Below are 19982 nucleotides of genomic sequence, written 5' to 3' on the forward strand. Positions count from 1 at the left end.
AAAGTGCTCACTCATACATCTCTTAAGACTTTTCTTTGAAATTCCCTGATAACAGTCAAGTGAGCTAGTAAGTAGACCTTTTAGACTGAGAGGAAGAGTATCTTAAGCAAGTGTGCTGTTCTTAATTGCCTTTTTAAAATACTGAATGGGAGGAAGGGTGCATTTCAGTTTTAAAATAATTTACGAAGAGTCAAGACAGGAAGAAGAGGAGTAGTGTTGAGCTATTACTTTCCAGAAATTCTTAGGAGATTAAGTACTCCCTTCTCCCCACCCCCACATTTATTTATAGAGCTGTTAATTCTTTCAGCATGTATTTATTGAGCATCTACTATGTCCTCGGCACTGTGAATGTTGCCAAGAGGATAAGGGCGAGAGAAGTGGTGTCCCTGCTTACAAGGAGTGTATACAATAGGGAGAGGAAGTGCAGCCATAACCTCCTTATGAGACATTAACGAGATAACACAAGGGGAAGAAGCTAGCACGTACCTGGTTGCAGTAGATACTCAGCACCTGTGTGTTGGTTTTGGGATAGTGATTAGTCACTCAGGAGAGTAGAGACAATATGCTAAAAGGATAGCTGAGGGAGCAGTAACATCTGGCTACATTATCAGGGAAGTCTTCATGGAATCTTAAAATGGGTCTTGAAGATTGCAGGGGATTTGGGCATACCTCCTGGGTGTGGCGAAATTACCTTATTTGGCTTTGTATTTTTAGCAGGTGGTACAGAACAGGCTGTCAAATATTTGTTGGATGGGTAAATAAGGGGAAAGGACAGTCCTGGTGAAGGGAAACGTGAGGGCAGGGGCATGCCAGAGATTGCGAAGCCCACAGACCTTTAGGAAAGGGTGAGCGCAAGGGAAATATTGCTTCCGAGTAATAATGGATCAAATTTTAGGGGCTTGTAATTGCCAGGCTAGGCAGTGGAGGATCGTTGAAGCAGGCTTCGTACCCTGCACAGGTAACATTGAGACAGGGGACTGGGTGGCAGGAGCATCAGGGGATGAGACTATTAGAACATCAGAGGCTGAAAGTAATAAGGAACGCATCGTGTAAGGTGGCCACGAATGAAGCCAACTGATATTTTAGAGGCTGAATTGACAGCACACTAAACTACTTCAACAGGAGCTTAGTGCAATGATTTAGAATGCTTCCTTTTGCTATAGGAACTGAGAAAATGAAAGCATCAAATCACGTTAACTGGAACAACTTTTCTAAGAGTTTAGTACTAAGTCATGCTCGCAGGAGCCCTTATAAACACTATGAAAGCAAAAGAATGTTAAGTAAAGTTGTTATATCAGTGTTTAGGTAATTTACATCAGAGTTCAATTTTTATATACTGTTAATATATTTTTATAGTTCTTTTGGGCCCTTTGTATATTCTGTGTTATAAATACACACACTCACACACACACAACAGAAAAGGAGACGAAATACAGAATAACCACATATCAGTTACTTATTTGATGCTGCATTTTGAATCTGTAATGTAGCCCAAAAAAGTATACTTTGTTGATTTTTATGTGAAAATTCTTATGATCATCAGTTTTATAAGCTGGTTTCTAAGAAAGCATTTCAGAAAAGTGTTGTTGTTGTTGTTGTTTTATTTAAAGAAACATGTAGAATAGTATTGATGTTTAAGTTTTATTTAGAACAATACATTTTTGTTAGGAAAAACATGCTTCAGAAAAATCATATTAGCTTTTGCCTTCACGTGTCGCATAAATGTATGAGAGTGTAAGAAGAGACAGTCTAAAAATGTAATATATATGATTCTTTCCTTCAGGATCACAGCTCTTATTAATACACTTGTATGTTAGGGTGTAGGTCCTGAACATGAATGAACCCAGACTCCAGCCCGGGCTTGTGCACCACGGAGGAGTGTGACCTGTGCCAGACATCTTATTTCAGCAGGCTGCAGTTTTCTCATCTGGGAAATAGGGGCTGGCCTGGAGTGATCAGCAGGGTCCCTCCCAGGGTAGCTCCTTGTGACTCTGGGACCTGTTAGAGCCACAAAGGGAAGATACTCCTATAAACATTGACAAACTGTAGTATTTCAAAATTCAGGTTATTTAGTATGCTTCGTAAGTTCCTGACTTTTATCTTTTTTCCTACAGGAGGTAGAAAGGCCCATGTTTACTTTTGTTGCAGAACATTGCCTCTTTCTGAGCAGAGTGCGAGGCCCATAGATGATGCCCCCAATGAATAATTGCTGGGTTTGTTTCAGCTGTGAGAGACGTCAGTGTGCTAAGAGATTGCTCTGGGACTTGATCGGACCCTCTGCTGATGTCAGAGAAGCAGTTGAAACAACCCTTGCTATATTCAGAAGTAAACTCTTGAATGGATGATCACAGAAACCACTATGTTCACTCAATGAACATAATTTGAGGTCCTGCCATGTGCCTGACAGGCACGGGATTAAGCTCCGGGAATATAAAGTTAACAAAAATAGGTACCCCCAACGCCACCTTCCATAGAAGTAGAGAAAAACAGGCATTATGGACTTAGTACAAATAGGTGTTACTCCAGTATTACAGATGGAAAAGTGTGAAATCAAGTGACTGTACTCTAAATGATCATTAAAAGTAAAACTGTTTTTAAAAAATGTCCAAATCAGTAAAAGGACACACTTGAAAATATTAAAAGATAATAAGACTCACCCCAACTTGCCCTCCCCAACTAACAGCTCATCCTCTTGATGTAAGGTAACGAAATTATCCTCTGGGTTTCTTCATATTAATATTTCCCTTGTTCAGATTCGAAGAACAGGGACATTGAAGCTAGTCGCAACAACCATGACAAGACGTAGGGAGACCTGCAATCTCTAAGGATGTTGCAGCTCCAATTATTTAGGGATTTATAGATGAAAGCCATGTTTAGTCATTTTTGCTGAGGTAGCAGAGACCTCATTTTAGCCACCCTTTAAATGCTGTACTTCATTTGACTTCATAAGGAAAAAACTCTTTATCTCAAAAATTTTATCCTGGAGTAACAGTGACCCTCAGGTTGGTAAGGATCTGCTAAATTTGCTGAGTTTGAATAGACTAGGTAGTAGTGAAAAGTTTTTCTTATTTGGTATTTAGATATCCCACAATAAAGAATGATGAAAATCTTCACTTTATTATACTGATGGATTTAACCATTTTTAATAAATTCTTCTGTATTTGTAATAATAATTGCACTGTGCATTGAGCATTATGTACCAGACATGTGATAGGTATTTTAAATTATTTAATCTTTACAGTTATACTGTGAAATAGTGTTACTATTCCCCATTTTACCTATGAAGACCACATAGGGGATTCTGTGCCACAAGATGTGAATTCTGGTCATTCTGACTCTAAGTCCAATTCTGCACTTTTCCTCCTGCTCCCAAGTAATTATGGCTGATGTGTAAGCCTGTGCATTTTAATGCATAGGCTAAAGGACAGATTAGGGAGATATGAGGGGTTGTGCCTGTGAGGGCAGCATGAGGGAGGAGAGACTTTGGGGCTGAAACAGCAAAGGTGCATTTTAGAAGCTGAGGTGAAGACAAGAAAACAGTAGCCAGGAGGAGAATCATTCCAGAGAGAATTGTTTCCTGGACCCCCACGGATACCCAAATCATGGATGCTGGAACCCCTTGTATAAAATGGCCTAGAACAATGCATACAGATGTCACTCCGCATCTGCAGATTCCCAGCTGTGGATCAAAAATCTGTTTTCAGCCCCCGGGTGGTTGTATGCGACACCCAGGAATACAGAGGGCCGACTATATATTTATTGAAAAAATTCCATAGTGGATCCTTGCAGTTCAAATCTCTGTTGTTCAAGAGTCAACTGTAGTATAATTGGAGTACTTGTCTTGTGTTTGACCCTTGGTTTAAGATTTTTAGATGTACCCAGCTCACAAAGGAATTTATAGACTTCCAAGAGCAGTTTAGCAAAGGAGGAGTGACGTGCAAAGGTCACCATAACCTACACAACTTGAGTTCTTCCTCAAAGATCCTGGAGAAAGATTGGAGTCTCCTTGTGAACTTTTTCAAGAAGACATTGACTGCTATGATCACATCACTCCTATAGTCATAAAAGTCCAACCCCCCAAAAAATTATTCATCAAAAAAGCAGAAACTGAACCAAAAATACTACCCCACTCATGTAAAGAACAGGATGCTCATCTTCCAGAAATACAGTCTGCATCTCTAGGTTAGAAAGAAGGTCAGAGTCCCAAGGAAGAGCATCTGGAACACCCCCGGGATGCAGAGCTGTCACTGAAGGAGGCTCTCTTCTTGAATGCTCAAAGCATGTCGGGTTGTCTGTGAAATCATGGATACATCCAGCAAAGGATTATTCACCCAAATTCTTATGCATTTGAATGAGTAATAATTTCATACAGTCCTGAAAATTTCCGGACAGATACCACCCCTTCCCCTAAGCATGACTGTCTTAAAACATTAGGGCCAAAATATTATAAACCGTTGTCCCCAGAGAAGATTAAAAATAGAAAATAGACATTTCTGCAAAAATGTAACTTACATAAATTTATGATAGAAACATAACGGGGCATGATAGCACATAGGAGGTTTTGGAGCGGATCCATAATCTTGTGAGGTTGATGTCGGGAGAGAGCTGTGTCCTTCCACGACAAGCCCTTGTCTCCACTGTCACGTGCAATGCTGGCCTAGGTGCCCCGGCCTCTTCAGCTCTGTGGTTCACGTGCTCTGATTTTCGTATGCCCCTCTTTGTTGCTATCTTGCCAGGCTTCTCCAAGATATTATGACTTTGCTTTCCATTTTAGAAAATTGTTGATTAATAGAATCTACTGCCTATTCAACTCCGATTCAGTAAAAGTTTATTAAGCAGGTTTATATGCTTATTATTATGTATAAAATGGCACACAGTAGATTCGTAATTTTAAGGTGTGTATGTATCTTTATTTTATTTTTGAATTAGATTCTGTTTTCGGTGCTGGCCACGATCTAGACCATTTTGCTGGGCAAACTTTCAGAGCCCTTCTGCTTATAGGGGAGTATTACCTGTAAATGCTGGGTGTTAGCTTTACAGATACCTGGTAACTTCCTGCAGTTACTCCTTTAATTAACAGAACCAGTGGGGCTGTCCCACTGGGGCTACTGTGGTTGTGGTGATTTTCTGGTTATTTCTTTTGAAGAGGTTGCTTTAGGAAATGTGTTTTAAGGCACAGACTAGTCTTAAGTGGAATCCTATCAGGTCCCCATTTGAATCGCCAAAAAAAGCTCCATTTATTTAAAATAAACAATGAAGATGCTGGAAAACTTTAAGGAACCAAGCATTTGGCTAGATTCTCGAGCTCTCTCTTAAACAAGTCTGGAAAGCCAGAATCAGAGTGATCTTTGGTTTTCTTAGTACTCTGCTCAAATTTTTCTACTAAAGTTCTTGAATGGCAGAAGAAAGTAAACTCATGTTCTTAAGAAGTCAGGGGTCATAGACCAAATTGTGCTGCCAGAAGCTCAGATTTGTTCACGTTTCTAGAACGTTTTATCTTAAAAATCCACTTGAATATTCTACTGCATATGTTTTTTTAAAAAATTAAAGTAAAATTGACATATGGTGAAATGCATAGATCTTAAGTATAGTGTGTGGTGAGTATTGACAAAACCATACACCGGTGTAATCCACTCACTTACCAAGAATATACCTAGATGTTTTAACATAGAAGTAGTATTTGAAATTATTTTCATCAAGAAAATTACTATTTACTTTTAAAATGTTGTGGCTTTACTTGTTATACCATGCTGTGTATTCCCCAGGGGTGGTGGCAGTGGACATGGCATGATTATTCCATTTTGAGAAGTGTGGGCTTAGTCAAGAGAACTGTGCAAAATGGCTAAACATCTTAATGGACTTTCTTTGGCTAAAGCCTAGCATTAGCTAGAGTAGTTGGTTAATGCCCACTGTTCACCTGAACACCAAAAAATTTCTACTGCTCTAACTGCAAATAGTTGATCAAGTCAAGCAATAGGTCTGTGATCAGGAAATCAAAGATTCATTCACATTGTTTTCATGGGTAATCTGTTTTGTACAGTAAGGCCTTTATTCACATGTATGTGATCTACCATTTCTTTTAACGTCCTTTTCAGGATAACATTTGACACTTTACTTTGCAGTAGTCACCCTCCAGGAATCCCACTGATGACGCACTCCCAGCTTTGTATTCCCATTTCTTGAATTCTTTCGTGAACATTGCCTGCAACTGTAAGTGTTGTACCTCTGTTTTACTCCAGATTCTTTCAGAGAGCAGATATTAAAGTTTCCTTTCAATAAAGACGAAGTTTTAGGTATTGTATCTAGTGCAATGCACAATACACTAAGCTCACGAGCTTGGTTTCGATTGTAAGTATTGGTGTTAGGTAATACAGAAGCTACAAAGTTCGCTAAGGAATAGATCCTTTGCTCCAGGAATGTTTAGTAATATTAGGGGAGCTGCTGATGGTAACTAATACTTAGAGCTTTTGATATGCTAGGTGCTATTCTAAGCTTACTGAATATATAATCTGGTTTCATATTCACAATAATCATTTGAGTTAATTGATAATATTATTATTAATGTGTGTGTCTTAGGTTAGGCTTCCTAGAAGCAGAGCCTAAGATACAGATTCTGTGCGAGTGATTTATTGAGGGGGTGCTCAGGAGGAACCTGAGCAAGGGAGGGAAGCAGGATGGAGGCGGCCAGTGATCCCTGGACTAGCAGTGTCAGCATCGCCTGTTAGAAATACAAGGGCAGGTAGTATAGACGGTAAAGGGGGTCAAATATGTGTTGATGGAAGGACAACTGACTCTGGGTGGTGAACACACAGTGCAGTAGATAGATGATGTATTATAGAATTGTACATTTGAAACCTGTATAATATTATTAACCAGTGTCACCCCAATAAATTTTAATTTAAAAACAACGACGACAAATACCCCACTCAGGAGCCCTGAATCAGAAGCTCGAGTTGGGCAGCAACCTGTGGTTTAACTAGTCTTCCAGGTGACTGTGATTGATACTAAAATTTGAAAACCATTCAGGTACCGTGTTTCCTCAAAAATAAGACCTATCTGGACCATCAGCTCTAATGCGTCTTTTGGAGCAATAATTAATATAAGATCCGGTATTATTATATTATATTATACCCAGTCTTATATTAATTTTTGCTCCAAAAGACGCATTAGAGCAAAATGATGGTCTGACTAGGTCTGATTTTCAGGGAAACAGGGTAGAGGAAGAAGCCATGTAAAGATGTGGGTTTTGGTAAAAATCTTGCCTCACTGGGATCCTTCAAGGAGTTTTTGGAGCATGAATGGCATCACAGAGTTGCCATTGAGAAGAGGGCCACTTTGCTACTTTAATCCATGAGGCGTTGGCTGGGAAGGACTGCCCTGGGGGACAGAACGTGAGGGAGGAGTATAATTTCCAAGAATCGCTTAGAAGGTAGCTCTTGTGCATTTGTGAGCTGTGAGCACCCAACACTCCCAGCAGCTGGCCGGTGGGTATGCTGGCCTAACGGGGATCTGGGTGAGGCATCCCAGCATCCGCTACACTGAGGTACAGGGAAGCTGAGTAACTAGCTCAGAGGTTTGAACTCAGGCAGTCTGGCTCCAGAGCCCATCTTCCTCACCATTAGCTATACGGTCTCCCGGTCAGAATACACTAATAGCAACAACAACATGGATATAAGTGAACTAGACACAATTTAGAAGAGAGAGCTGCTTCTGACTGAGGAAAACAGAAGCCCTCCTGAAAGAGGTGTCATTTGATTTTGCCTTGAAGTAGGACAAGACCTGGACATGTACAAATTTATGTGAGAGGCTTTCTAAGTAAAAGGAATAGCCTGAGAAAAGGCACAGCAGCATTACAAGTATGGGTTTGTGTGTAGGAAGCTCGTTGTTTGGCTGAGATTTGGCTTATTAAGGAGTTTTGGGAGGACAGTTGTTCAACATTGGTTTGAGGCCAGTATCGCAGATATCCTTAGATGCCAGGCAAGTGAAGATTTTTAATCTGGGAAGTGATGTAGTCAGAACGGTACTGTAATATGACAACAGATGTGCAGGATGAATTTGAGGAGAAGAAAGGGGATAAGCAGAAGGGAGACAAGTCTGGAAGCAATCAGTGTGCACGATGAAATTGGACCTGCTCTAGGCAGTGCAAGTTAAACTGGAAAAGAAGAAATGAATAGAGAAGATACTACAGAAGAAGCGGTGTAGGGAGTTAGGGGAAACCGGAGAGAAGCCACTGAGGAAGCTGCCTGCCTAAGAGGATGCTGGTCCTTTCACGCGTGGACAGAGCTTCTGCGGTGGAGGGTGTTTTGAGTGTGCAGAGAAAGTGCAGTTCAACTTCAGGAGCACAGGTTCAGGAGTGTGGAATTTGGTAACGGGCATCCCATGTGGATATGTCAAGCATGCAGCTGGAAATGCTGAACTAAAACTCAGGGATGGATATGTAGATTTAGAAGACTTCATTGTAGAGGCAATTATTGAAAGCCACAAGGTCTGATAATAAAATTGCCAAGGGTGGTGATAATAAGAGAGGGTCAGTTGTCAGTTAGGATTAAAATTCTTGGTCTCTTAACTTCTCGTTCTTTTTTTTTTTTTTTTAATACATTGACTCACATGGCCTCCAAATGAATAATGAGGTTACATTTTGCATATTAAGTCAAGAGACAGTTAAACCCCTTACTGCTTTCTTACTCAGGGACTCAAGGTAGGGAATATAATTGGAAAAATGAAAAAAAAAAAAAAAACTTAAAAAACCCTCTCAGACAGTCAAAAGCAAATGTGTCTTTTCAGCAATTTCTAGGTAGTATTATATCTTGACTTTTTATCGCCTGTCTTTTTTTTTTTTTTTCCAAAAGATGTAATTAAATAGTTTGGCTTTAAAAATCTTTCTCTCTTGCTTTTGCTATAGCTTAGATTTGTAAATAAAAGAAAAGAAAGAAATGTCAGCCAAGATGCTAAGTAAAGTCAGCTAGGAAGTGAGAGTAAGATTTCTTTCTGATAATCCATGAAACTCAGAGTTACTTGTATTTTGTTGTTTCAGTTTAGATATGTAGTCAGTTACTTTAGAAAGAGATGTTATAAATACTGATTAATGGGGCTATAGAACGGCATGTGCTGTAGCTCATTTTCTTTATTCTGAGTCCAACCGTTTGTGATGTCAGAAAACACTTCCCCTTTCACTGCTTATTATTATCTAAAGAATGATTTCGTAGGCCAAAAGTTTTTGGAATTTATACTTGGCGAAGGAATGAAAGTGAATTTATGCTGGAACAAACCAGGTGGACATTCTATTCTTCCAAAGGCAATACTGGGGAAAGTAAGACACCCCTGGCCTCCAGCCCCTAGCCAGTACCATTCCCCTTGTCATGACAATCAAAATATCTCCTAGGGGACAAAATCCCCTCTGTTGAGAACCACTGTGCTGACTAACCTAAGCGGATCAAGCAAGAATGTGAAAGTCTGCATAGTCTGTATCTTAAGGTGTTGTAAGGTGTGGAATAAATGAAATTTTGCCATTTTAGAAACCAGTTCCTTGAATACTTGGGACAAATTGTCCTGGTTATGTAGAATCCGTTCCAAAGCAAAGTACAATGTGATACAACCACGTAGGGGGGAGCAATCAGTCAATATCTAGCCAAAGTTAAGAAACATAGCAATTGTACATCTAGTTATACCCTAGCGAAGCTGTCCAACATCTGCACAAGGGTCCATGTACAAGGACACTGATCGCTGAATTGGTTTGTAATAGGGAAAACAGGAAACGCATCATTGACCACCAGTAGGGAAACAAATACATGTGGTGTATTCAACACGGTGGAACAAATGCGAACCAGTTAAAATGAATGAAGTGAATTATATGGATGAAAAACAAAGTTGACGACAAAAACCAAATTGAAGAATAATTTCTACTATACAAGGTCAGACAATTAACTCCTCCTAGAAAAAGTGTTACATACCTCATTGCTGAATATCACTATGGTCACCTTCAAAGTACTCCCCTTGGGAAGCTATGCACTGATGCCAGTGCCTAGTCCACCCTTCAAAGCAATTTGGGAACTCTTTTTCTGGAATGGCCATGAGAGCTGTCGTTGTATTACCCTTGATGTCCCGAATATCATCAAAATGTCGTCCTTTCAATATTTCCTTTACCTTTGGGTAAAGAAAGAAGTCAGTGGGGGCCAGATCACATGAATAGGGAGGGTGTTCCAATACAGTTTTTTGTTTACTCACTGAAAACTCCCTCCCAGACAGTTCCCTGTGAGCTGGTGCATTGTCATTATGCAAGAGCCATGAATTGTTGGCGAAAAGTTAAGGTCGTCCAACTTTTTCACACAGCCTTTCCAGACAGTAAACTTGGTTAACTGTTTGTCCAGTTGGTACGAATTCATAATGAATAATCCCTCTGATATCAAAAAAGGTCAGCAACATTGTTGTAACAAGTTCACGAACTTAATTGACAGATCTTGTATATCTTCCATATATGTATTAGTAAACACCCAAAACAATGGTATACATTGTTTAGTTCAGATTTACGACACTGTCCACTTCTGATGAGGAAGGGATGAAGAGGAATGGGACCAGGGAGAGAAAAAACGGGAGGATGTCAATTTTATTTACATTGTTTTGTGAATTTCTTTAAAAAGGTCTACAGTATAAGCAGTTGACCCTTGAACAACACTGGGGTTAGGGGTGCCGACCCCAAACCCTCCTATTCCTCCCCTAGTCGAAAATTTGCCTATAACTTTTAACTTCTCAAAAGCTTGATGACTAATAGCCTCCTGTTGACTGGAAGCCTTACCGATAACAAACAGTTGAGTAACACATATTTTATATGTTACATGTATTTATTATGTACCATATTTTTACAGTAAAATAAGCTAGAGAAAAATAAAATGTTACTAAGAAAATCATAAGAAAGAAAAAACACATTTACAGTATTTATTGAAAAAAATGCTCCTAGAAGTGGACCTGTGCAGTTAAATCTGTGGTGTTCAAGGGTCAACAGTACTACAGAATGTTAAATTTTGGTGGTAGGTTTGTGCTTATTTGTTATTTTATCATTCTTTGCATTTTTCTTTATTAATTTTTTATAATTAAATACAAAGGAAATAACTTTAATACTCGACAGTGTAAATTGATATTCTTGAGTGTGTTGTGGGAAATACTGAATTGTACCTTTTCCTGAAATATCTTTTAGCTATAGATTTAATTCTCAGTGATGTGTTTGAAGGAAGTGATTGCGCTGTGTGTTAATTCCCAGTCACATTTCCATGTGCTAAGCCATGGTTTCATGATTCATTCTTGCACAAATGTATAGCTCTCGATTCTCACACATTGAAATAAACGCAGCTGTGTTTATTTCAATGAGATTACATTCAAATAAACACACATGTGATCCCTTGTGGGCGTGAACCTGTAAAACACTTGTTGATTTGGTTCTGAAATTGTGTGTTCAAATAAACACACTTGTTTTAAGGGAAGTTTCACTTTACTCAAATGTTCATGCCTTGAGCATGTGTTTTATAGTAGGCAGATGTGGACATGACCATCTTAAAAGAATAATAGTTCTTTAGAGTCTGTCATTGCTTTAGACAAATGCAGGGTTTATTTAATGGGCTGTGTTTTAATATGTTTGTAGTTGTCCTGTATAATTATTAAAAATCATTTTTGAATATCACATTTTATATAATTCATGTATTCAGGTTAACTGAATGGAATAGAATTTTTAACAAATATGTAAAATACGTGAGTATATTTTTGAGAAATATGAATGATAAAAAGTGGAGGAGCTTTTTTAATTTTGGAAACTGCTTCTTCTTTAACTAGACTAATAAATCTGTGTTTTTACATTTCACGTTGTAGAATGAAAATAGAGATAAGTTCCAAACCAGGAAGAGCACAATTCACATTTATATTTCTGCTGAAAAGACTATGAAAGGACTATGGGTAACCTGAAAAGAAATGAGTCAATGTGCTTCAGACTGCTACAAAATATTTTAATCAAATCGACTGTAACTTACAAAGTACCAGTTTTTGAGTTTATCTTTTCTTACCAAATGAACCACAGACTATAGCAGCCAAAGGTCTTTTGTTCCTCCAAAATATGGGAAACATTTTTATGTGTGGTATTGCGCAAATATTTAGGAGGTAGACAAACTGACATCTGTTTTTGAAAAGTCTGAAAGTTATTTTACTGTCTACCTAAGGTTCTTGGGTTTAGAAGTCCTGTCAACCCCACAGCGTTGGGCTCTGCAGCTCTCCTATGGAGGGAACTTGGGGAAACAGTGTGTGTTGTTGGGGGGTAGGGGAGTGAGTGGGAGGGGAGAAGTGGCTGGTAGTTAATGATGGGACATCTTCAGACAGTCTCCCATTGCCCAGTTCGTGCCTGAGTGTGGTCTTACAGCTGCCTTTCTCTGCCTTTTTCTCAAGATCCAGGTAGCTCGCTCACCACCTCTGTGAAGCTGTGTGGTGTTTAGCTCCATCTCTCAGGAACAGACGCAGGTGCTGGCCTGCACTTGGTGCCACAATGGGTGTACAGCTATCTCACCACATCTGCATTTCTTATAGTAAACCCTTGTTTTCTGGTCATTCATTGCTGGATTGGCCTTTTAGGAATATTTATCCAGGCATTTCAAAGTTTAAATGTTATTATGTGCATAAATTCCCTTAATGATAACTATCACACAGAAAATAAACTTTTATAAAGTTTCAAAAATTAATGTTTCTATTTCCCAGGTAATACATGAATACATTCTTCTTGGTCAAAGACCAACACATTCCAGAATAAGTGCAATCTTGTTTTATTTTCTCTAGTATTTACTAATTTCTGAAGTTATTTTCATTTAAAATAAAAAACATTTTAATTATTTGCTGGCTTACATGTTTAGAGCTTACCTCTTCTTTTCTAGAAGAGGAAGCTTCATGGAAACACGGCCTTTTGTGCGTTTTGGTTGCTTCATATACCCAGTGTTTATAACTGAGCCTGGTATATATTAAACACTAAATAAATGTGAGTGAATGCTGAGTGAATAACAGATAAAATTATTTTTTAAAACTTTATTCCCAGTCTTAACGTTTTGTCACCCATTCCACAAACTCCCTGAGCTAGCTACTTTATTGGTTAGGTGTGTATTCATAGAGCATTTACCTACGTATATAGTTTTCATTGAAAAAAAGCAGAGCATGATCACTGTTTTTCTACAACTTTACCAAACTTGATATTATCAAACTTCAAGCTTTTTCCACTCTGATGTATGAAAATGGTGTCTTGTTTTAATTTGAAGTTTCCATGAAATAGAGCATACTATCACTTGTTTATTAGCCTTTTTTTTCCCCTTAAATTTCCTGCTGATACAGTACTCCCTCGGTTCAATGAGGGATTGGTTCCAGGATCCCCATGGATACAAAATCCGTGGATGCTCAAGTCCTTTATGTAAAATGGCATAGTATTTTGCATATAACCTGTGCACATCCTCCGTGTACTTTTTTTTTTTAATTTATTGGGGTGACAATTGTTAGTAAAACTACATAGATTTCAGGTGTACAATTCTGCATTACATCATCTATAAATCCCATTGTGTGTTCACCACCCAGAGTCAGTTCTCCTTCCATCACCATATATTTGCTCCCGTGTACTTTTAAATCATTTCTAGATTACTTAGAGTACCTAATACAGTGTAAAGGCTATGTAAATAGTTGTTAAACTATATTGTTTAGGGAATGTTGACAAGAAAAGTCTGTACATGTTCAGTACAGACACAGTCATTATAGGCTTAACTACAAGTACACGTCAGCAACAATGTAACATTTTTTTTTAATGTTTTTGATCTGTTGTTGGTTGAACTTGTGGATGTGGAATCCTGGATACTGAACAGGGACTTTGCCCGTTTAGCTATTAGGCTTTCCTTTCTTGGTTGTTTTTGAATGAGCTTTACATATGTAGTCTATATATTATTACTTTGTCTAATATATATTTATACGAGCAAGATGTGATCAGAAAATATGGTGAATGTTTAAGTTAAAAAAAAAATTTATTTTTGCTGTAGTAAAAGACCCATTGCCATTAATCCCCCTCAAAATACTCCCCTTCGCTTTCAACACACTTATCCCATCATTTTTGCCACTTTCTGAAGCAGTTCTGGAAGTCCTCTTTAGTGAGTGTCTTTCTTTAGTTGTGCTGTCGTGGCTGCCTTGATGTCCTGAATCATTTTGACTTTAGGGAAGAGCCAGAAGTTGCCTGGTGCCAGATTTGGTGAATAAAGTGGAGAGGACACACAGTAATGTTTTTATTTGACAGAAATTGCTGTACCAGAAGTGATGTGTGACACGGAATGTTGTCATGATGAAGGATGAAACCGTTTGCCCATTTCATGTTAATGTGTTGTCTGTGAGGCATGATTTGTGGCACACTTTAAAACACCCCTTTTCTAAACCGTAGCTCACATCCGGCTGACTGCACTGAACAAGTTGAAACTTGTCACACAATGTTACTAAGGTTTGACACTGCTTCCTGAATTAAAGATCCCTACCTTTCCATTGGATGGCACTCAGCAGCAGCATTCACCGTAGTTTCTTTAAATCTTTCTCAACAGTTCATTTTTAACTTTGTTTATAGTGTCATTTCTCATGGGGATGTTGTCAGTTTTTATGTAGTCAATTTTATCAATCTTTTTCTTCATCTTTTCTTTTTGTACTTTGTTTAAGGCCTTTCCTACCCCAGCATCATTGGTATACTGCCTTGTATATTCTCTTATATTCTCTTACATCAGTTTGATTCTCATGTTTGAATCTTTAAAAAAAAAAAAAAAGCTGCAATTTATTGTTAATGTTATGAGGTAGAGATGAATCTTTTTACCACCTCCCATCCTCTGCATCCACAAAGGGGCAGCTCATTGTTCAGCCCATCTGTGGACTACTAATTTATATATTTGAAGCTGTGCTTTAAAGTGTTTGGTATAAAGTTGTTCTTAGTGTTCTCTTCTAATGCTTAATCTTTTCTCTCTTTAGTTTTTCTCATGTGTTTATTAAATTCTTTTATCCTAATAACTTTTTTATTCTTATTCTTTTTTCTAGTGCTTCTTTTGAAATAATTTATTTTTAAACTTGTTACCTAAAATTTCATTTGTTGCACTATTTCCTATTAGTACCATTTTGATGACATCTCACAGGTTTTCTTACATAGTGTGGTCATTGTCAGTTTGAAATATTTAAAAATTGCACTTTGATTTATTCTTTAACCAATATGTTACTTAAATATAGTTGAAAATTTTTCAGTTAAAATTCTTTTTGGCTATCATTTTATTATTGATTATTAATGTTGCTATATTTACATTAGTGAACGTGGCCTGCAGAATCGCAATATTTAGGAATGTGTTAATATTTCTTTTGTTGTCTGCCATGTGATTAGTCTCTAAATATTTCATGTCTTTGAAAAAATTATGATTTTTAAATTTTTTATGTGGAGTCCAGAGTACTACATATTTATGTCTGTGAGGTTAGTATTTTATCCATTAGGTTAATTTGAAATGGGTTATTCCTCTCTCAGAGCATTGCTTGTCTTGCTTTAATTTTCCTGTTATTTTCTGAGAGTGGTATTTTAGAGTCTGCCAGTGTGATTGTGATTTGTCAATTCTTGTTATTTGATGTTTTTTCTTTATGTATTTCCAAACTATGTTGTTAAGTGTGTAAGAATCAGTGATTGTTACTCACTCTTGGAAGATTATTCTTTTTGACAATTTAAATATTTCTTTATCCTTTTTAATGACTTTCTTCTTGATTTCATTTTTGTCTGATGTCAGTACTGCTATGCATACTTTCTCTTTCCATTTGCCTGCTGTGTAGTTTCACATCTCTGAATTTTAAAGCTTTGTGTATCATTTTATTTTAGGTGTATCGTTCATGGGAAGATAACTAGATTTTATGTAATTTTTAACCTGAACATATCTCTGAATAGATACATTTATATTTATTATGACTTCAGTCTGCTGATGTTTTTTCTATTACCCTGTCTTGATTTCCACTTTCCAGAGTTGTTAGAATGTTAGAATGATCAAATTTTCTTTGTTTTGTTCTTTGTTTGCTCTGCTGGTTTGAATAGCATACATTCTTTTCCTATTTTGTGGTTAATTTTACTTATTTTTTTCTTTCAGTTTTATTGACACATAATTATTACACAGCACTGTATAAGTTTAAGGTGTATAGCAATTAGACTTGACTTACGTATATTGTGAAATGATTACTATAAGTTTAGCTAACATCCACCATCATACACACACACACACACACACACACACACACACACGTGTATATATATATATGTGTGTGTGTTTATGTGTGTGTGTGTGTATATATATATATATATATATATATATAATTTTTTTCCTTGTGATGAGAACTTTTAGGACCTATTTGCTTAATAATTTCAAATATACCATACAGCAGTGTTTACTGTAGTTATCATTTATACATTACATTCTCACTTTTTATTTATCTTATAACTGGAAGTTTGTACCTTTTAACCACTTTCATCCAATTCTACCACCCCCACAAAACAAACATACATATTTAAACATGTTTTTCTAACAAGGTCTTCTCTATAAATAAGAGAACTTGAACAAGCTCTTATTTTCCTCCATTCTCTTTCTGGAGCCTCTTAGGTTGATAAAGACAGACATTTCCCCTTGCATTATTAAAACTGGAAGTTCAGTGTATCTTTTATGGATAATCCTCTTTTTTTCCCCTGATAATTTTGAAGGTTTTTGATTTATCTTCTTTGCTCAAAATTTCTCTTTGATATGTGTAAGTGTTTTGTTTTTAATTTATCCCAGTTGGCACTCCGTGGCTCCTTTCAATGTGAGGCTTTATGTCTTTGGAATTATGTTCTTCAATTATGTCAAATTCTCAAATTATTTTCAGATATTGCCTCTCCTCCACTCTCTCTGTTCTCACCTCTTGGAATTGTTAATAGATAAATGGAATCTAAATCTGTCCTTTGTGTCTCTGCATTTCATAGCTTTCCTTTTTTTACCTTTTATTTCATAATTTATCTTTCTTTTTCTTTCTGGAGAAATCTTTGGCCCAGGTTCAAGATCACTAATACAATCTTCAGTGGTGTTCTTTTAGTGGTACCTACTATTCAGTCTTTTAGTTCAATAAATACATTTTTCATTTCTTAGCTTTCCAAATTTTCATTTCCATCATTCAGGGTTCTTTTTATATATATCCCAATGATTTTGATGTACATGTCGAATATGTGTCTGATACAAGCATATAGATTACAACAATCACACAGACCTATGTTCAGTTCGTCTCACTGCCACTTAACTGTGTTATGGCTGGTTACTTGATGCCTCTGTTTAAGCATTTTCTAGCAAAGCTATGATAAAAATGCCACTCTACTACCGTGTTTCCCCGCAAATAAGACCTAGCCAGACCATCAGCTCTAATGCATCTTTTGGAGCAAAAATCATATATCTTATGTTATCATATCTTATAACATAAGACCCGGTCTAATATTATAGTAAGAATAAGACCGGGTCTTAAATGAATTTTTGCTCCAAAAGATGCATTAGAGCTGATGGTCTGGCTAGGTCTTATTTTCGGGGAAACATGGTATATTGTTGTAGTGATGCAATTCCATAATTGTAATAATATTAGCTAACTTAGTAGACACAGTATGCCAGGTTATTTTGCTAACAAAATATTGTACCATTTGATTCAAAAATTCCTTTACAACAACCCTAAAAAACTATTCTTGATAGTTTTTTGATATCTTATTTCCCTGAAAACAACTCATCATGTTTCTCTAGTTGAAATATATTGCTGAAGCAAATCTGTGACCACTGGCTCTCCTTCTGGCTTTCCAAACTTGCTAAGTAAACAGTATTTTCAATTGAGGTGAGTTTGGCCTACTCTTGACTGTCTTTTATGTAGAGTGATTTCTGTTTTATCCTTGTTTTTCTGCTCACTGTTTAGTCGCTGTGCGTTCACCTATGTCTGCGCACACATGCAACACTTAATCCACTTGTTGGGATTCATTAATTGAGCTAGATACCATTGGTGCAGGTTCATTCCTGCTTGCCATTAACTGTGCAGGGTATTTACTCGTTCTGAAAGGATAATGTACTTATTTTGTGAAGAAATCATTTAGCAATGTAATATGAAAGGGTAAATAAAGGTTACGGGAAATTATATTGTGCTAGACTGAGAGAAGATACTGCCCAGAAAATACACTACCTCCTTTAAGGTACTTAGGTTGGTATCGTTATTCCTGAACAGAACCACTGTGTGCTGGTGACCACTTCTGAAACTCCATGTCTTTCAAACTTTTTGGAACTGCAGTATTCAGATGGTCCTTTCTTTACTTCTCAAAAACTCCTAGTAAAAGGATTTGTGACAATCATTTAGTGTCAAAAATAAGAGCAAAAATTAAAACTTATTTAATTAATTCATTGTCTTCAGACAGTTGGGGCCTGTCTTAAGGACATTTTTTTACCAGGGTTGTTATTCTTCAGAGCCCCCCCCCCCCAAAAAAAAAAACCACAACAACAAAAAAACAAACACCTGAAGTGGATTGGAAATTGTCATGTGTTAAAAGTAATTACATGATAGTTTGTCTTTATATCTAAATGTTGTATGATTCCAAATAAACTCTCAATGTGTTACCTCCTTTCTTAGCAACTGTCTGATCATTAGTATGCTTACAAATTCTTTTTTAACAAGGCTAAAATGATCAGCAATATGGTATAATCATTTCAGTGTTTAATATATAAACGTATAAACAGCCTGATTTTTAAAAGTAGCATCTAAATTATCATCCATTCAAATAACAGATTATTATAGCTATTGAAATATGACTAGGAAAGCTAATCTTTTTCTGTGATTTACCTCTGCTGTATTAAGAAACCCATTTTAAAGAACATAAAACAATACCCAACAAATCCCATTAAGTGATGTTGGTAAATGAGCCACCCTGTTAATTTTTACCTCAAGAGAACTCAGTGCCTTTAATTTACTACTAGTGTACCCACACATGTGTTTTCTGGGTTATTTAAAAATTTTAAGTAAGTTTGCAACTCATACTGATTTCTAATGTTATCCCATTAAGTATAAATAGTAATAACCCAGTAAAAACAATGAAAATACTATCTTCTATCTTACACCCCATTGGATTAAGATTATATTCACAATAATTAACCTACGTTAATGCAACTGTTTTTCAACATTTCACAATTATGATCCTTTAATATGTACATAGATTAAATCTAAATAACACCAAAAAGAATTAAATAAGTTATGTTTAATGGAGATTAAAAGTGTTCTTGAAGATTTAGTAAAATCATCTGGTATCTCTTTGTATAAACTCAAATTTTCTTGAGGTACAAATGATAAATAAAATATTTGTAAAAATATGTAGGCTTTAAAAATGAAACTTAGATTAAGCATAGTTATAGTTTTGTTAACTGCTATCAGTCAATTTTTGAAGACATACACAATTTTGGGTTTTTTGGGGACAGTCTTAATATAAAAACCTCCTTTTTCAAATTGTCTGTAAGTATACTGACATTTTTTCAGATCATTTTGTCTCTATTTTTGGTTTGGAAAATATACATGGAAAATAGAAATAATTGAATAACTATCATTTATTGAACACTGACTATTACAACGCAACACAGTTTCAAGGATTATATCACATGTTCTTCTCCAAAAGCAGTGGTAAGAATTATAAACATCCCCATTTTATAAAGGAGAAAATTAAGATCCAGAAACGTTAGTAATTTATCCATGATCACACAGCTAATAGAAGACTCTAGAATCAAACCCAGCATTCTCTTACTTCAAGATAGCATTAATGTTAAATTATATTTGGATACAGGTTATTTTACTCTTTTTTGCAATATGACAGCTTTAGATTGGTCTTTCAAAACATGTGATTTCAAGTACATATATATTTTTAATTATCTATTAATGTTAGGCTGCTCTTTGGAAAT

The 19982-nt window shown here is 36.6% G+C and overlaps 1 protein-coding gene across 15 annotated transcripts in view; it reads left to right on the forward strand.

Moving 5' to 3' along the window:
* Window positions 1-19982, forward strand: part of BBX (BBX high mobility group box domain containing) — a 246690-nt gene that overhangs the window by 24867 nt on the left and 201841 nt on the right. For 4 of the 15 annotated variants that reach the window (XM_033128787.1, XM_033128782.1, XM_033128738.1 and 1 more), the window contains one exon: window positions 6123-6210. The exons of 9 other annotated variants lie outside the window; for them this stretch is intronic. The gene's annotated coding sequence lies outside the window, so the exon portion shown is untranslated. Of the gene's footprint in view, window positions 1-6095; window positions 6211-19982 lie in introns of all 15 variants that reach the window. 2 more of the 15 variants (XM_033128747.1, XM_033128756.1) reach the window with 2 other exon arrangements.

This window comes from Rhinolophus ferrumequinum, chromosome 2 (genome assembly GCF_004115265.2).
Source record: "Rhinolophus ferrumequinum isolate MPI-CBG mRhiFer1 chromosome 2, mRhiFer1_v1.p, whole genome shotgun sequence".
NCBI classification, from domain to species: Eukaryota; Metazoa; Chordata; class Mammalia; order Chiroptera; family Rhinolophidae; genus Rhinolophus; species Rhinolophus ferrumequinum.